Here is an 18,221-nt window from a genome sequence, read left to right on the forward strand (position 1 = left end):
TTTTCGTGTCTGATGTCTGAGCGAATAAACATAAACAATTCGCAATATAAGAAACAAAAGAATAAAAAAAACGAAGAGTTAATCACCGTAAATTTTGTTTTTTGAAATTATTTTATCGGCTATTTATATCGGTGAAATTTATATTCTTTGAGAAGGAATATTTAAGTATTGAAAGATTATAGACGGATAGAAGATTAGAATAAGATGAAATATGTTGAAATTGAGCGGAAGGGTAATATGAACAATCTTCTATCCGTCTATAATCTTTCAATTCAAAAATATTCTTTCGCAAAGAATATAAATTCCACCGATATAGCCGATAAAATAATTTCACTGAATAAAAAAAAACTTTATTCCTATTTTCAACATTTTCTCTTATGCTGAATGTCAATTGAGAGCAACCAACCCAACATCGGTGTAAACAGTGATATTTCTCTCCCCTGTAGTAATAGTTTGATAACTTTTTATAACACATTTTAGTGATAGAGGTTTAAGTAGATTTAAGAGATTGTTTCCAATTCAGTAAAAAATAAAGAACTCGAACATTTCAGAAAATTCAAAAATGATGAGATATATAAGAGGTATAAGAGCTTGTAACGCTCAGTAGATTTTGGACAGAAAATCTGAAATTTATGTTCTACTTAGGGCAGAGAGGGAATATATGTATGAATGGTTATGGAACACTATACTGTTTGATGCCATAGAACAATCTATAATAACCTATTTAGATTGTTCTGAAACTTCAGCGTTGGCGAATGATAACTATCATCAGTTTTTACCATTTTCAAAAAATCCTATCACAATTATTCTAAAAGACCTGTAATTTTTTTAAATTGAAAGCCGCATTTAGCCCGCACGATTTGAATTTCGTCAATTTTAAATCCTTTGATTAAAACATCGAGATCTCAATTACTCCCAACAAACATTTTGGATGACTAAAAACGCCAACTCGCTGAACAAAAGCTGAGGTAAAGCGTGATTGCTGTTTCAGCTTGCTGGCTAAATAAAGGCAATCTGAAGTGCTGTTTCATCGTGTAAAGAAGTTTTAATGGGAGCTAATGGGAGAACTTGAAGAGTATTTCACGTATCATTTTTTCAGCTTTTGTTCAACCATTCCTGCTACCTTTGAAATTGCAATGCATATGGTGGATATTTTGACCTGAAATTATTTTTGTTTTTCGAATAGACAGCAAATTCTCATGATATCTCACTACCATAATTGTAAAAGGTAAAATGGTTTACTGCGAGAATTTCATGTTCAGTTCGAATAGATCATTCCTACATTAAATATTTCCTTTCTGCATAGTGGCATTGTGGTCGTTTAAGAACGACAAATTTTCATCCCGCTGCAGATTTCATGGTTGGTTCTGCGTACTGCGACAGGTTAAAACGAAATAAACAACATGGAAGGAAAAAAGTGAGTGCCAAACATGGGTCATTTTATTTTTGTTTAGCAAGATAATTTCTCCAAATCCAGATGATTTAGGGCATATATTTTTTACTGCATAAAGGTTTTTAACGTTTAAGCTGTTTACATGTAGGACTTAAATCACTCTCTTAAATAACGTATTAATTCGCCAGAACCGTGGAAAATAACCGGCAAAAAACCGTTTAAATCGAAGTCATGTAAGAAAAACTGAGCAAAATCAATGCACGGTAAAATGACCTTAGAGAGTACTTTCTATGAATAACTTTAACTGCATGGTATGCGTCTAAGTTTGGCAATACAATTAAGCATTTTAAAGACTTTCTAAAATGTCCCGCTTTTTTCGGCTTTGTCCCGCTTTTTTGTCGTGAAATGTCCCGCTTTTTCTGAAAGTATCTGGCAAGCCTAGATTAAGATGAAAATCGGCAGATGGGGGTTATGAGCTATGGGTAATTGATTTCAGGTAGAAAATTTCGCCACGAGTCGTGAAAAGGGGTCGCCTTGTTTAACTGTTCACTGTTTTCAAGTTATTGACGTTAAATATTAGGCATCGGATTTGAGTAGAAAATATGGAGAAAGGGAGTTTTGAAAGACGGAAAATTGGTTTAACTATCGAATTTCGAGACATGGGACGATTAAAGAGGTCGTCTATATAAAAAAAATTTAGTGTTTTTTGCTATAACTTTGTGGGAGGCAGTCAATTGATACTTGGTATTCAATTTTAGCGTGCATATAAACAAACAATGCATGTTTCTTTTAAAATGTCGTGATTTTTCAACCGGTCAAAAAAACACCTTCTAAGTATTTTATCAAAAAGTTAATCAACCTCTTAATTTCAATTTCAAGCTCAGTGGCCTAGAGGGTAGCGAATCTCGATCACGACATACATAGTACTCTTTCTGTGGGTTGGTGATTTCAGCATTTGTAAGATGCTAGCCTCATATCCTCGAAAAAATGTTCGCCTTATAGTTAGCTAAATTGAATCTTTTCAAAGAAACATGAAGTTTCACTGAGATCCTATCCCAAGTAACACAGATTATGCCAACTAGCATTAGGAAGTTTTATTATGGTTTAATTATGGCATTTTTTTGTGCAGCTCGTTTTATGGTGGTTTTATTATGGTCATGCAGAATGCTTATAATTTTTTTTCGACCATATGTTTTCAGATGGTTTTGAAAACGCTAATAAAACTTTTATTAAACATGCTGCTTTAGTTATTTTGAAAGAGTTATGAATGCTCTTTTTAAACTATAATAAAACACAAACCTAGAAGTTTGCTCCAAGCTTTCTTTTGCATGTTCTATAATAGCACTCAGTGCATGATTATTAAACCGCCATAAAACTTAGTGACAGTTCTCGATCAAGATGTCAAAACAGGACACGCTCAGATTAGATAGCACATATTTGAATTGGAACTCCTATTTTTACACATTTTTGGTAAGTTATGCGTGTTGGTTTTGAGTTAAAATTAAAAAAATACATCTTTGAAAACTTGAAATCACCGAAAGTGGTATGAATATCTTTACAATATGAGTATTGAGTGAAAGGGCCCAAATAGTAGGAAAAAAATTGTTGCTTGACGCCATCATTAATTCAAGATGGCGGCTTCCGCTTTTATTTTCAAAGCTGTAAATTACTTAAAATATCGTGAAACCTTCACAATATGGTTATTAGTGAAAGTAATGAACGAGTAGAAGTCAAATTTCGTTGCCCGTCGCCATCTTAAATCCAAGATGGCGGCTACCACTCAACTTGAAAATACTGTAAATGACTGAAAATCGCATAAAACCTATATTATAGGGGTATAAGTTGAAAGAAATCAACCGGTAGAAGTTGAATTTCGCTATCTGACGCCATCTTGAAATCCAAGATGGCGGCTTCCGCTAAACTTTAAAATGCAGTGAATGACTTAAAATGACATGAAACCCAGGTGGTAGTGGGTGGAAGGGCTTAACGAGTAGAAGTCGAATATTGCTATCTTACGAAGATAGCAATCCAAGATGGCAGTTTTCTATAAACTTTAAAAATGCTCTAAATCATTGAATATCGCATGAAACCTCCAAAATATGGGTGTTTGTCAATTGGGATAAGCTATAAAAAGTTTATTTTTGCATTCTGACGCTATCTTGAAATCCAAGATGGTGGCTTCAGCTGAACTTAAAAATACTGTAAATGAATGAAAATAGCATAAAACTCCCAAATATATTGTATTGGGTGCTAAGGCTAAATGCTAGAAGTCAAATATCTCTTTTCGCGTTTCTCTGAAAATCTATAAGTGACTGAAAATCCCACAAAAACCACCACAATACAGACCCCGTTCGTTTTGGGCAACATTCGATTTTGGCAACATCGAATTTGGCACATGCGCCTAAATCAGACGGTTAACAGAAACAACATTACCTTATAGTTTTCGCTAGAATAAGACCAATACAATTTAAACATAATAGCATGATAGGAATAATAGAATTACATAAATGGCAAAAAAAAAACAAAAACTATAAACAAAACAAGAAAAGTGCTAAATGCATTAGAAACATAATGAAAAAATAATAAAAGTGATTTAAAATGATCTAAATTGTCTTAAAATAGTAGTTTTAATGTAGTATTACGTGAAAAAAAGTTGTGTTCAAGCGATTTTCATTGATTAACAGTATTTTAAATTCAGTGCAAGCTGCCATCTTGGATTTCAAGATGGCGTCGGAAAGAAAAAAATCGAATTCAAGTTTAGCCCTTTCATCCAATACCCGTATAGTGGTGGTTTAATGCGGCTTTTTGTCAGCATTAAAGCATTAAAAGTTGAGCGGATGCCGCCATCTTGGATTTCAAGATGGCGTCTGATAGCGAAATTCAACTTCTACTCGTTTAGCCCTTTCACCCGATACCCATTTTGTTGGGGTTTCATGCGATTTCAAGTCATTTACACCATTTTAAAGTTCAGCGGAAGCCGCCATCTTGGATTTCAAGATGGCGTCAGACAACGAAATTTGACTTCAACTCATGATTTATTCCACGGGTCATTCAAAACCAATCCCTTTTCATTCAAAAAGTCTGTCCTCATTTACTGTACTAATGATTAACAACTCAGAAATGAGGAACTCAACCTTAGCGTGTAATTGGTTGGCTTGCGAGAGAAACGTCAAATCGTAGCTTTTTTTGGGGTCATCATTAAACCATAATAAAACTATGAATTGACTCACGCCATGTTGGTTGCAAAATCGAAGTGCACAAAATGACGCCATGTTGATGGATTCACAATGCAAGCATTGGAAAATATTTTTTCAGGCCTTTTTCCATCAATTCTATCATGATTGACCATCAGATTTGACGAGGCGCATTTATTTTAAGATACTATTTCATATACATTTTACCTAAAATCTTGACTGGCAGTAGAAAAGACGCTCAATATATGGTTAAAACATTGGTTTTTTAGCTATTAATTTTACCAGATCATATCTGAATAATGCAATCATCATTCATCAACCATTATGGTTGCTGGAAAAAATAAAAAAAAAAACTCCGAGAACTGACAGAACCGAAAAAAACAAAAATTTCTAATATGTTTAATAACAGCTTTTTAAAAGCTTTGGTGACCAACATTGATGACCAACAATTATACGTCTTGATGACATTTCTAGGGTAGGGCCAAATAGCCTGATTTTGGCTTTATTAGAGTCCAGGTGATGTTATAGAATGCGCTTTAGCTTTTTATGAAGATTAATGCGATAGTCCAAACGATATTTTGCTGACCATAATAAAGCTAAAATTGTTACTTGGGATATGTGTTTGTTCTTAAAAAACCACAAAGTTGAAGGACAATAAAATGTGGCTACTTTAAACACTGTTGAATAATTTGCCCGATAATGTCAAAAAAATGCATCGAATTCGTACAGGATCAACTAGTAATTTTTTTAAAAATGTAATGATGAAATCCGTATTGCTGTACGGGTGTGAAACTTGGTGCACATATGCGGTGACGACGCGAAAACTGCAAGTTTTTGTGAATCGCTGCCTGCGGAACATCATCCGCGCTTGGTGGCCTGGCAACTGGAGCTCAAACGTTGAATTTCATCGCCGGTGTCATCAAAAGGCGCTAGAAATCGAGATTCGGGAACGTAAGTGGAGATGGATTGGGCACACGCTGCGAAGAGATGAAAACGAGATTTGCAGAGAGGCGCTTGACTGGAATCCAGATGGGCATCGAAGAAGAGGCAGGCCCAAAAGCTCTTGGCGGCAAAGTCTAGCCGCTGAAATCCGCACAGAGGACGAGAACCTTGGCTGGCAGCAAGTGAAGACGCTGGCTCCGGATCGCCAGCAGTGGAGATCTTTTATCTCAGCCCTATGCGCCGGTCAATCGGCGCTGGACCCTTAGTAGTAGTAGTAGTAATAGTAAGGCTATGATCATTTAGTATCCGGGCACTTTATTTCAGTGATAGCTACGTTAATAGAGCTCGGATATGCAAAACTTTAGTAGCGTTGTATTGGTTATGAAAAGGACTATCTTGCCTATTATTGATAGATTTTTAAGTTAACGTGTGTTTGAGATATTTACGATGCAAAAAGACATGGTAAAAATAATTTTGCACAAATTGGCTCCTTTTACGCATTTTGCGCCTCGAAAATTCTTCATTGTTGAATTGAAAGCTCATGAACCGTTAGTTTTTTCTGATTTTTTTTTCGAACCAAATGGTTAAGAAGTATAAGGAGCCACTCTAGGATCTACATGATGTTCAAACCAACCATCGAAGTGCAACTCTTGATCTTAAATATGGTGAAAAGTTTATGGTTATTTGGGATAACTGAATGAAGACTCCCTACATAATGCAAAAAATCCATTTCCGGCAGAGGCAAAAAGTTTTGCCTGACTAGTAGACACCAAGTAAATAACTAATAATGATCAGATCCAAAGATCGCAATCTGCGCATCCAGTTTTTACGCAATATGACAGATGTGTTCTGATGGACAAAAAAAAATTATGTTAAAACCGGATTTAAGAGATCAATTTTTTCGAGATACCAACTCATGAAAAGGTTCCAACCAGATTTAAATTGCTTTTTCCAGGTGAGTTTGTGTAAAATATCATGATTATGAAAAGGTTTTGGTTCTGTGGTAAAAAAAATAAATCAAAACATGACTGAAAAAAGTGTGCAAAGATAAGAAAGAGATTTTATGAAAAAGTTAGAGTATTTCTTGAAATCATTGATAAATATTTTTAGTTTTAATTTCATATTGACACCTTCATTTACTCCATAGAAAGTTTTTCGATCAAATGAATAGTCTTTAAAATACACACGTTTGTAACTGCCCGGATACTAAATGATCATAGCATTAGTAATGATGAATTCGTACAAATAAAGATGCATTAAAAATATCTGCTCATTTACAGATTGTTTTATGCACATACATACTTATGGTTTTATTGGGTTGAATTGATTTTTAAAAAAAAGAACATTTATTCACTTTAATTGGTGGATCACTAATAGGTAACAATTAACGATCTGGCTGATCTAACTACGCGACTCGAACTAACTCTGGTCTTCCGACCATCTAGCAACCTAACGTAATCTAATGAAAAAAACTTCACCGGCCAGCTGGGAACGTCTCGCTGGAACCGATGTGTTCTCCCATCAGATTGCCGCGTCTCAGGTTTCCGATTACTGCATCGATGTAGTTCTCGTGAAGATGCAGTAACGTTGATGTTTCGCAATCTGGGAATGTGTCTCGGTCGATGATTCGCGTGAATGGGCTATCGGGAATGGGCTGTGTACATAACTACATATTTGTTGAATATTATGCTATAATCAGTAGACTGTATCGATTTGGGGTCATTTTTGAATCTCCTGAACCCTGGGGCCTAAAAAGCTTTGTGTTAGCCCAAAACTCATTAATGATTTTTTGCAGAATTTTTAAGTAACGTTTACATTAGTAAATTGCTCTTCTAGGTTTGTCTGGGAAAATTAAATGTTTTTTTTTCCGAAAAATCAAAACCATTTTTCTTTCCTATGTGCAACCGAGTCTGCTAACGGGTTTTGTGCTAATTTATTAATTCTTTAAATGAAATTTTTCCGTTCAAGAACTTTGTCGAAGGCATAATTTCGTATCTAATAGGGTAAAAATGTTTTAGAAATTATGTTCATCAAGTTATATCGTGGTTCATCAAGTTATTACAGACAAAAAAGTTATTATTTTGGTGTTGATTAAGGGAATGTTTTTTAGCATTGAAAAACAATCAATTCAACTACCATCACTGCTGGTGCCTAACGAGATTTAAGCTGACTACTATGCTATCAACGCTTTACTAGGTATTAGCAGTGATGGCAGTTTAATTGATTGGTTTTCAATGCCAATTGACATACCCCTATTTAACACCTAATAGCTTTTTTTGCCTAATAAGGTACGAAGTTACGATATTGAACCGGGTTGTTCAGCAGAAAATTTCCTTTACAGGATTTCACTTGCGTCATTTTAAAGAATTTATAAATTGGCACAAAGACCATTAGCATGCTCGGATCCACTTAAAAACAAATGAGATGTTGATTTTAAAGAACAAAATATTTATTTTTCTCATACAAATCTAAAATTTCGAAATTCACTCATGTGAACGTTAGTTACAAATTTAACATCAAAATATGGCTGAGTTTTGAGCCAAAACTATGCTTTTTAGACTCGGCTCACTGGTGACCGCAGACAATGACACCAGCCGTGAGATCCGGAGGCGAATTATCAGCGGAAGTCGTGCCTACTATGGACTCCACAAGCAACTGCGGTCGAGAAGACTTTGCCCTCGTACGAAGTGTAACCTGTATATGACGCTTATTAGACCGGTTGTTCTCTACGGGCACGAGACATGGATATTGCTCGAGGAGGACCTGCGTACACTCGGAGTATTCGAGCGACGAGTGTTAAGAACCATCTTTGGCGGCGTACAGGAGAACGGAGTGTGGAGGCGAAGGATGAACCACGAGCTCGCGCGACTCTACGGCGAACCCAGTATCCAGAAGGTGGTGAAAGCTGGCCGGATACGCTGGGCTGGACATGTTGCGAGAATGCCGGACGACTGTCCTGCAAAACAGGTGTTCGCTACGAATCCGGTAGGAACAAGACGAGCGGGGGCGCAACGAGCGAGGTGGTTAGACCAAGTGGAGCGTGATCTGGCGAACGTAGGGTGCCCGAGAAATTGGAGAACGGTTGCTATGAACCGAGTGAATTTTAGGAATTATGTTCGTCAAGTTATGTCGTGAGACGGAATACTATGTAAATAAATAATAATGCTTTTTAGACCTTTTCAAACTCCTAGGCCTAGGCCTTACTTGAAACTTGGCGCTTCTTGCTTCTAATTTTCCATTTTTTCATTTTAACAGATGGATCAATAACAAAAGTCAATCACGGAGATTTGTTACGTCTTGTTTACGAAAAATAATTTTTAACTCATTTTTTACAAGACAAATTGGAAATTGAGATATTGATTTTGTAAACAATTATGTAGACTTCATTTCAATAAAGCCTGCTTGGTACGTCTCGGTGGTCGAGTGGTTAGCGTGGTAAGACGGTAATCGCTGGTCCACTGATGGCATGGGTTCGATTCCCATCTCGGTACTGGGTGTTAAATGTTAATGGGTCATTCCATGTCAAGTGTGCACAGCGAAAAAAAAAATCTTATCGAAATTTTGCCAAACTTGGCCGAAAGACTTTCTGAGGCCTACAAAACAAATCCTCAATTTTTGAGAATGAACCGCCCACCCCCCGTTACACGACCCTCCCTTCTTTTTTTCAAGATTTTGAAAAACTCATCAGTTTTCAAATACAATATCTGCGGACTGGAAAATCATACCAAAATGATAAAATATGCGTTGTGTAGATTTTAATAAAATCTATCATTTGATATTATTCATTTTCTGAAATAGTGACGTTTTTAACGTCAAAACAAAGCTCTAAAAATAAAACGTTAGTTTTCGCAAGGAAAGTATATTTTTTTCTTGAATTTTATGATTTCATTGTATTTTTGAGAAAATTTTACGTAAGAACCAACCAAAATCACAATATAATATTTCTTGTTTTCGAGATATGAAAGATTTAAGTTGAATTGTTAAACAATTTTACACTTGCAGCACTCAGTGGTTTTACTCGAGTGCATTAATCATCGAAATTTTTAGTCACATCTTCCATGCTTGAACAGATTTTTTGTTTTCATGATTTGTTTTATAGCTAAGGAAAATTAGAATTAACATTTTGAATGAAAGAAAAACAATATTTTCGGTTTATGAAATATTTTTATTCGAAATATAACTATTTTTTTCGTTCCAACACTGCAAGTTAAATTATCTTTAGATTGTCCTTCAAACCTTCCAGTCAATGTTATATTGATTTGAAAGCATTCAACTTAAGCAACATTTTGCGAAACAGGATACAATTTACCGAAGTTGTAAGAATGGTTTTTGTAGATAGGCTTTAGATTATGCACTTCTGATCGCATTTTGAACAAATTCCACCCCCTTGCGGTAAAAAGTCGTGTGTTCTTGAAAAATGTATCCACTGAACATCGCTTATGAAGTTCTTTTCCAATTGAACACGTTGCTTTTGCCATGCTAAGAAAACTGTTCCCGACTATTCAGAAGCTTAACAATAAAAGTCACTAAGACAACTCCATTCTAATGCAGTAACAGAAGGCAACTGGATATTTCAACAGCAATCTTCGATTTAAGAAGTTGTATTCAAAACTACTTGCAAGTAAGAGCAAGCGAGCAGTTGCGGCAGCAATTCGTTCGCAATGATCAGTGAATTAGTTAAAAAATGTTATTGTTCAGTACTCCATTCGGTGTCAACAAAAAAAATCTGCTGTGATTGCTTTGAATAAATAAAGGCGATATACAATGAACAAATGCTGTGCGTCAATATTCAGTATTATTAGATCAGTATCGCCATAATTCATGTAAGTTCAGTAGGTAATCAACAGACCAGCAGATTCTTGACATTTATACATCTTCTGTGAATAAGTTTAACAGTTTTTTGAAATAATGAACCAAATCCTCACATTTATTCATCCGCAGCATCCGCTAAGGAAGCACTTACTTAATGATTTAAAACAGTGTGATAATAAATAAAATTATCATTCAATAGCAAAACAAAATGAAACTTAAAGTGTTATTTTATTTTTAAGCATCTTATTTTTTACAAAAAATTGCTGTTCACTAGAAGTAAACTTCAGTCTGCATGCTGATTTTAAATGAAATTTGTCAAGAAAATCGTGAATGGAATTACCAAAAGTTTAAGGGGATACTGTAAGAAAATATTAGATGGACAGTAAAACTTAATTCTTTCATAACTCGAAAACAAGAAATATTATATTGGGATTTTGGTTGGTTCTTACGTAAAATTTTCTCAAAAATACAATGAAATCATAAAATTCAAGAAAAAAATATACTTTCCTTGCGAAAACTAACGTTTTATTTTTAGAGCTTTGTTTTGACGTTAAAAACGTCACTATTTCAGAAAATGAATAATATCAAATGATAGATTTTATTAAAATCTACACAACGCATATTTTATCATTTTGGTATGATTTTCCAGTCCGGAGATATTGTATTTTAAAAATGATGAATTTTTCAAAATCTTGAAAAAAAGAAGGGAGGGTCCTGTAACGGGGGGTGAGCGGTTCATTCTCAAAAATTGAGGATTTGTTTTGTAGGCCTCAGAAAGTCTTTCGGCCAAGTTTGGCGAATTTTCGATAAGATTTTTTTTTTCGCTGTGCACACTTGACATGGAATGACCCTAATATTAAGTTGTCCACGTCATTTATTCAGTCTGTAAAGCCTAAATCGCCTAAGACGGTGTATGTCTTTTTTTTTCATAGCCTGCAAAAACAACACTGGTAAAAAACGGTTCTTTATGATGCATAATCTACGGAAATTTTTTTTTTCAAACGATTTTAAGTTTCCTGTTGTTACGAATAAAGTCAAATGAAATATGCATATAACAGCGATTTTTTTAGACGAACGAGGAAAATGCTTTATATAATATAACATTTTTCGTAAATGGCTTCTAAAAAGACTCAAACTCACACTCAGTCACCTAGCAACGTTTTGAATGTTTTCATAACCTTTTTGACAAAAACATACAAAAACAAATATGGTTATTTCTATAATTTTCGTAATTTTTATTATTTTTGTCATTTCTGTCATTTTTGTAATTTTCGTCATTTATGTTATTTTTGTCGTCTTTGTAATTTTTGTAATTTTTGTAATTTTTGTAATTTTTGTAATTTTTGTAATTTTTGTAATTTTTGTAATTTTTGTAATTTTTGTAATTTTTGTAATTTTTGTAATTTTTGTAATTTTTGTAATTTTTGTAATTTTTGTAATTTTTGTAATTTTTGTAATTTTTGTAATTTTTGTAATTTTTGTAATTTTTGTAATTTTTGTAATTTTTGTCATTTTTGTCATTTTTGTCATTTTTGTAATTTTTGTAATTTTTGTAATTTTTGTAATTTTTGTAATTTCCGTAATTTTTGTCATTTTTATAATTTTTGTCATTCTTGTCATTTTTGTCATTTTTGTCATTTTTGTCATTTTTGTCATTTTTGTCATTTTTGTCATTTTTGTCATTTTTGTCATTTTTGTCATTTTTGTCATTTTTGTCATATGTATCATTTTTGTGATCAAGGTTTTCAGATAGTCTTATACTTTCTGATGCTTAGAAGTCAATCATCTGGTTCCTTTCTTGAAAAAATGTCGGGACATTCTGTTTGACACTCCTCAAAAGCTTAATTGCTCCAAGAGAGTAAAACATACAAATTCCAAATCTTCCCAGCTCTCCCAGCGAGAAAGCTCCCTCAACATAACTGGATCATAAAAAGCTCGATCACAACAACATCTTAAACTCCGGCGGCTAGTGAGAAAAATATCTGCTCCTCCGTTAGCTTTTCCATCTGTTTCGGAGTTCAGTTTGCCACAAGAAGTTGAGCTGCGCTGAGCTCTCGGGTTTTTCGGTTCTGCGGTTTTGCTTGTCGTGATTTGTCTTCTCGTTTTGCGATCGGGTTCGTCGTCTGTTTTTCCCGCAATTGAACTTACCCGGGGGAACTCTCTGGTGTGTTGTGGTGAGTGAGAAAGAGAGAGGACGGAGGAACCTCAGAAAGGAAGTCGCGCGTTATTGACGTGTGGTGCTCGGGGCACTACAGTTTTTTTTCTTCTACTCGTATACTTTCTGTGGCTTCTTGCTGTTGCCATACCTCTTCGTGCTCTTCTTATTCCGTCGTGGTGTGTTGTGATGTTTGACTCTTGGTAGGTTCAGGCCAAGATCTGTGGTTTTCTGCGTTTTGTGCTTTTTATGTGTGCGTATGTTTCTCGGGGGTTGTACAAAAGTGGGCTGTTGTTGTTGATGTTTGGCCCGCATGTTGTTGCTGTCCCGGTTGCGCCACTTCAGAGTCGAGTTGGATTGCGACCTCTAGGGAAAGAAACAGCGCGAGAGGCTTGGCCCCGTGCTTCGAGTTTGAAATAAAGTGAAAGATTATTAAGAATCATTTCAAGTACCATGGCTAAGCCTTAGCATGTAGAAAATAAGGCCCGTGTCCTGGTGTATGTGAGAACATGTCATTCCACAGGCCATTGTACGGAAATTTTGGTATGAATTTTATGTTTTGGTTTTTTTCCTTGCTCCGTGCTCGCTCTTTTACGCAATCCATTTTGCCACATTGCTCCTGGGCTGCTACTAATGGCGATCATTGACGATTGTTTTGCGAGATCAGATTGGGCAGTTTGACAATCAAACCCATTGAGTGCAATACGGCCCCTACGTTGTATGAGGGGGGACAGCCCAAGATAGCTGTAAAAAAAAACTGCACCAGTCGTAACAAATACAAGAGCAAGAAAACCACTTAAAATTGCAAAGATGGACACTAAAAGGTGACAAAGTTTCACTTGCTCAATCATGCCAAACAGGGAATTTCCCCTAAAGACACTTGAACAAAAATCTGATCTATAACGGCAAATGATTGTTCCGATTTGTTCCTCGAAAAATACAGCCTAACTAGTTTTGTGCATGTTTAAATCTCCATCTGGTTCAACGAAAAATTGAATGGCCATAGTGTATACTGATCGCGGATGCTGTGAGTGGGGTGAATGTATTTGGCAAGTGTTTTCAATTAGAAAACCTTTCAACCCCAAAATAGAAAAAAAAAAACACAGCTACAAATCAGTGATCTACTCTCGATTGGAGAAATGAGAAGAAATTTTCACGCATAATTTCACATATCCTCACACATTAACATGAAAGAAACGGCCTAGCTGATGATGGGAGAAAAGTGTAGCTATTGAAAAGTGCCCGTGCGTATTTTTTTTCTGCTTGAGAGTGTGTGAGTGAAGGTTTGAAGTGATCTTGAGACACCAGTCCGTCAGTCAGCAGCAGCCATAGAGGATCTTTTTTTCTCTTGTTATTTGGTACCCGGGAACGAACCATCCATCGTTCCAGCCGAATTTCTGCAGGCGAAGTTGATTTCTCAAAACAGAAAACAAACCTAGGTGGTGGCCGATTCGTGCATTTCAATAAGGTAAGCAGTAATTGTAAGATTATATTAATTTTATTTATCCTCTTATACAAAGGTTGAATGATTTTAATTTTTTTTTTAAATTTAACAGCAAGCTGTCATTCATCCCAAGAATGATGTTTATGTTCGTTAAATGTGAACGTATTGATAAATTTAACATTAACTAAGAATCCTTAGATACCAGGTTCAAAGAAAAATTCGTTTATCCGATTTTTTTATGTTGGAAGCTTTATTGGAGTCTTTTATTGCTAGTTGAGCTTTAATATCTCCTCTATCCCAAATCTAAAACATTTTAAATGTTACTTGGGTATGTATGTCTTCATGTCAACTCATAACAAGCTTTTGTTGCGTTGCTTTATATCACATTTCAATGCAAGTACCGGTGGGAAAAAGTTACAACGTCCATAGAACCTACATAGTTTAATATTTAGTATAGGAGAGATAAGGGCCACCGACCGTGGCCTAGAGGATTGAACGCTCTGCTCCTCTAAGCCAGAGGTCATGAGATCGAGTCTCAGTAACGGCATACATAGTACTCTTTCTGTGAGCTGGTGGTGTTAGCATTAGTAAGATGCTACCCATTATATCCTTGAAAGATGTACGCTTTAGTCTTAAGTAGAATTTAAATCTCTTCAAAGAAACATGAAGTTTCACTGAGATCCTGTATGTGTGTGTTCGTTTAAAAAAAAAAGGGCATAACGAGCACTTGGGGCGAACTTTGCACCCCTCTTTTCTAAGGAAATGCGCATTTCTCAAATAAATTTTCACGAGGAACAGTTTTGAAGATCTTAAAATATATTTTTTTCAGCAAAAAAACGCATTATCATCTTTACAGAAATATTTAAAAAACCCACAACGTTCTCAAGTGACGAGAATATTATAATTTTTGAGCACTGATAAAATAAAGGCTTATTTGTGAGATAATTAAGTAATCTTGGTCTATAATGTTTGCACTGCAACACCTCACCTGTTCCTTAATTTTCATCATCATTAAATTTTTGGTTTTCACTATAATCATTTTTAAAACGCGTTGTTTGTTTTAACTTGTTAATTAGGAGCGAAAAGAGCACTATTGATCGGGGCACGATGAGCGTTTTCTGCCATAATCTAGTAGTGAATTCAACTCTATGAAGTCAACTGAATTATAGAGCTATAGCTTGGCTAGCTAACGACTGACAGTTTAGCCTTTTAGTAAGATGTCGGAGAGGTAATCATAAGACTCGATTTCGATTCCTGGTCGAGGCGATTTTTTTTTTCATTTCCATTGATTATTTTGATTGTTGCATGATACGGCTAGTAGCATCATCCGCCAAACAAAGAACCCGAAACATAATGTATGAGTGTGTTTGAATTGTTTTTTTTTTCTACAGACATTTATTATTTTGGTATTGCTTTGTTTGATGGATCTACTACTCACCTATTTAGGACTGTATTGATGAAATTTTTAGTGATATTAATTAGTAATGTAATGTTTTCATGTGCAAAATTTTGTGGCAATCTGTCAAAATTTTGGGTAGGATCGTGAAAAATCATGGAAAGTCCCATGGAAAGACCCCAAAATAGCAGGAAATCTACTTTGCGACCAAAATTAACGTTGTTGATCATTCTTGAAATCCTAGAGAATCTAACAGTGATAAAATATTTGAATAAAGCAAGTGAAGTAAGGATGATTAATTCCATGAGGGTATGGGATGGGAGGGGTTTAATTGGAGAAGTAGTAGAGCAGGTGAATTTTTTCTGTATGATTTGCCAAACCAACCAAAAAAAAAATAGACCAAACATCGCGTTTAAGTGATGAAAAAAGCTGTCCACTGATGAAATATAGAAAATACGGTGGTTAAATCAAGCGCAAAATGATAGACTAATTAGCCAGGTTGTCGAAAAAAAAATCTGTGTTTTCGAGAAGAGAAAATATGACTTTTTGTGATTTTACCAAACATTCTGTGATAGTTTTCTGTGATGCTATTCCTTTTAATTTCATTGAAAACTTATGATAAATTGTTATTTTCTCATTTTCGCTGGAAAAAATCAATTATTATTATAAATATTACACTTTTCAAATTGAAAGTAAGAAATCTTATATTAAATTGGTCAAAAAAACTATAATTTTAGAAATCAAATCAAAATGCAAAAATCCTGAGAAATCTTTGAATACTTCAAAATTCTGTGTTCTGTGACACAGATTCTGTGATGAAAATTTGCTCAAAATTCTGTGAAATTACAGATTTTTCTGTGATTTCGGCAACCTTGCAATGAGCGGGATGAAATTTTGAAAAATTGCGTGAAGGAAATCAATTCGAACTTAGTTTGGGGACCTGTCCGAAATTCTTCATTGAATAACCTAACCTGGATGTTCCGAAGAAAAAAGTGAAGAAAAATTTAAAAAAAAATGATATTTAGTGCTTAAATTTGGCTGACAATCTGTGGAAGAAGCAAATCGATAAGTGGTACATAATGATTGGTACAATTAACGGCCTAATTTACCGAAATGTCTACAGAAGCGACCGTTTTCCTTCCATGGTACTTTCAAAGGTTTCTCAAAGTTACACAGTTATAAAAATCCTTGTAACATTACATGCTACTACATGGGTACAAAGGAGTCGGGTATGTATCAATATTGCTTGTTTCATGTAAACTTCCCATCGCCCTCAACGGAGTGATAAAAATTTTCATGTTTTGTGAAGGGGTGATCCCAAATTTTTGGCCACCAGTGTACCTCGAATATCTATCTGCTTCTCATATCCTGTCAATGGGCGATGGAATCGAAAAGTTATTCTTTCTCTCCCTAAGAAAAACCCGTAAGTTCTGTCAAAAGTTGGGTGAAATTTTAGCTACATCCCTCTTACACTAATGCAAAACCATCACCCAAATTCGGCAGCGCTTCCATCGCCTATAAAATGACTAGGGGAAAGGTTTCCTAAATGGGCCTATCGGGTTAAATGACCCTACGGCTGTTTGATGAAATGGCTGACTAGACAGCTTATCTGACCAATGCATTTTGAGGGTGATACGCTTAAAACATAAGGCAAGAAAGAATTTTATGAATTTACAAACTCAAAAAAATTTAAAAAATCGTACAACGTTTTGATACATTTTGATGTAATATTTCGACTTTTAAAAATTATACGTAAAGAAGCTTAAAAAAAAACTAGGTAGGCTTTTGTTTCTTACTCAAATAAACTTAAGAAATTAAACATATTTCAGCTTTTGTGGAGGTTTAGTAATGATTATATAGTGGAATAATAGAGTGTTTTTGTATGCCCCCATCATGTTTGTAAAATGCCTCCATCCTAAAATAACAGGTTAAAAAGAATAAATAAATGATTTTTATCATTGAACCTTCAAATCTAAGCTCTGAATAACATCTTAAGAGTGAATTAAAGATCTAAAAACAGATTTGATAAAGTTTTTTTCATGGATGAACTGCCTCCATAGTATGGCAACCCTAACTTTTGTTTCATTCTATAATATAATAGAAGAAATAGATTTTTATAAAACTTCAGCTTTGTCGTACGGAAATTATTACTTTCTAGCAGTTTCAATGAAATTACATGGAAATATTGCCCAAAAAACAGAAATTTTGTTCAAAACATAAATAGGCGCATTTAGCCCACACGGTTTGAAGTTCGGCATTTTAGACAACACTTATAATAAAATCGTTTTCTTGGAAACAGAAGAAAATTTTAACATAAAAATTACTCCAATGTATAGAAAACAGATGCCTGCACACGTGTATATAGTTTTAGTACACATATTCGATGTGATATTTGATTAAATCAGTGTTCTGCTTAATAGGCGCATATAGCCCGCTCCTTCCCTATTAATAGTATAAACTATGAAAATATTCGATTTTTCTTCAAACGCTCGTCAAAGCAAGCTTTGAAATCATTGGATGTGAAACCTCCCGTGTAAGCAAGTGATGCTCCAAATCATTGAATCAAAACGACTTGAAAACAACACAATGTTTACAATGAAGTTAAATCAATTCTGTTGAAAATTCAGAAAAAGTGGAAAAAATATTTTTTCTAAAGATTATCTACAGATTAAAACAAATAGATTCCAAACATTTTTCAACAAAAAACAAATAATTTTGAAATTTTTGCCCCTACAGCGACTGATTTTCAGCTTTCGGCAAACAATTTTAGAATGACTCTTTAAACGTTTTTATATTCATTTTTTCAAGTTTTAGCCGAAGTAGACTTTTTCATGATGTAACTCACATATTATAGCTATTTTTTATGGTTAAATAAGCGTCCTCCT

At 34.7% G+C, this 18,221-nt stretch overlaps 1 protein-coding gene across 2 annotated transcripts in view; it reads left to right on the top strand.

Annotated features, from left to right (window-relative positions):
• The first annotated feature begins 12,382 nt into the window (after positions 1–12,382).
• Positions 12,383–18,221, top strand: part of LOC129757008 (F-box/LRR-repeat protein 7) — a 165,110-nt gene continuing 159,271 nt past the window's right edge. The window contains exons 1-2 of one of the 2 annotated variants that reach the window (XM_055754096.1): positions 12,383–12,699; positions 13,440–13,964. The gene's annotated coding sequence lies outside the window, so the exon portion shown is untranslated. The remainder of the gene's footprint in view (positions 12,700–13,439; positions 13,965–18,221) is intronic. The other variant, XM_055754097.1, reaches the window with a different exon arrangement.

Source organism: Uranotaenia lowii, chromosome 3, assembly GCF_029784155.1.
Source record: "Uranotaenia lowii strain MFRU-FL chromosome 3, ASM2978415v1, whole genome shotgun sequence".
NCBI classification, from domain to species: Eukaryota; Metazoa; Arthropoda; class Insecta; order Diptera; family Culicidae; genus Uranotaenia; species Uranotaenia lowii.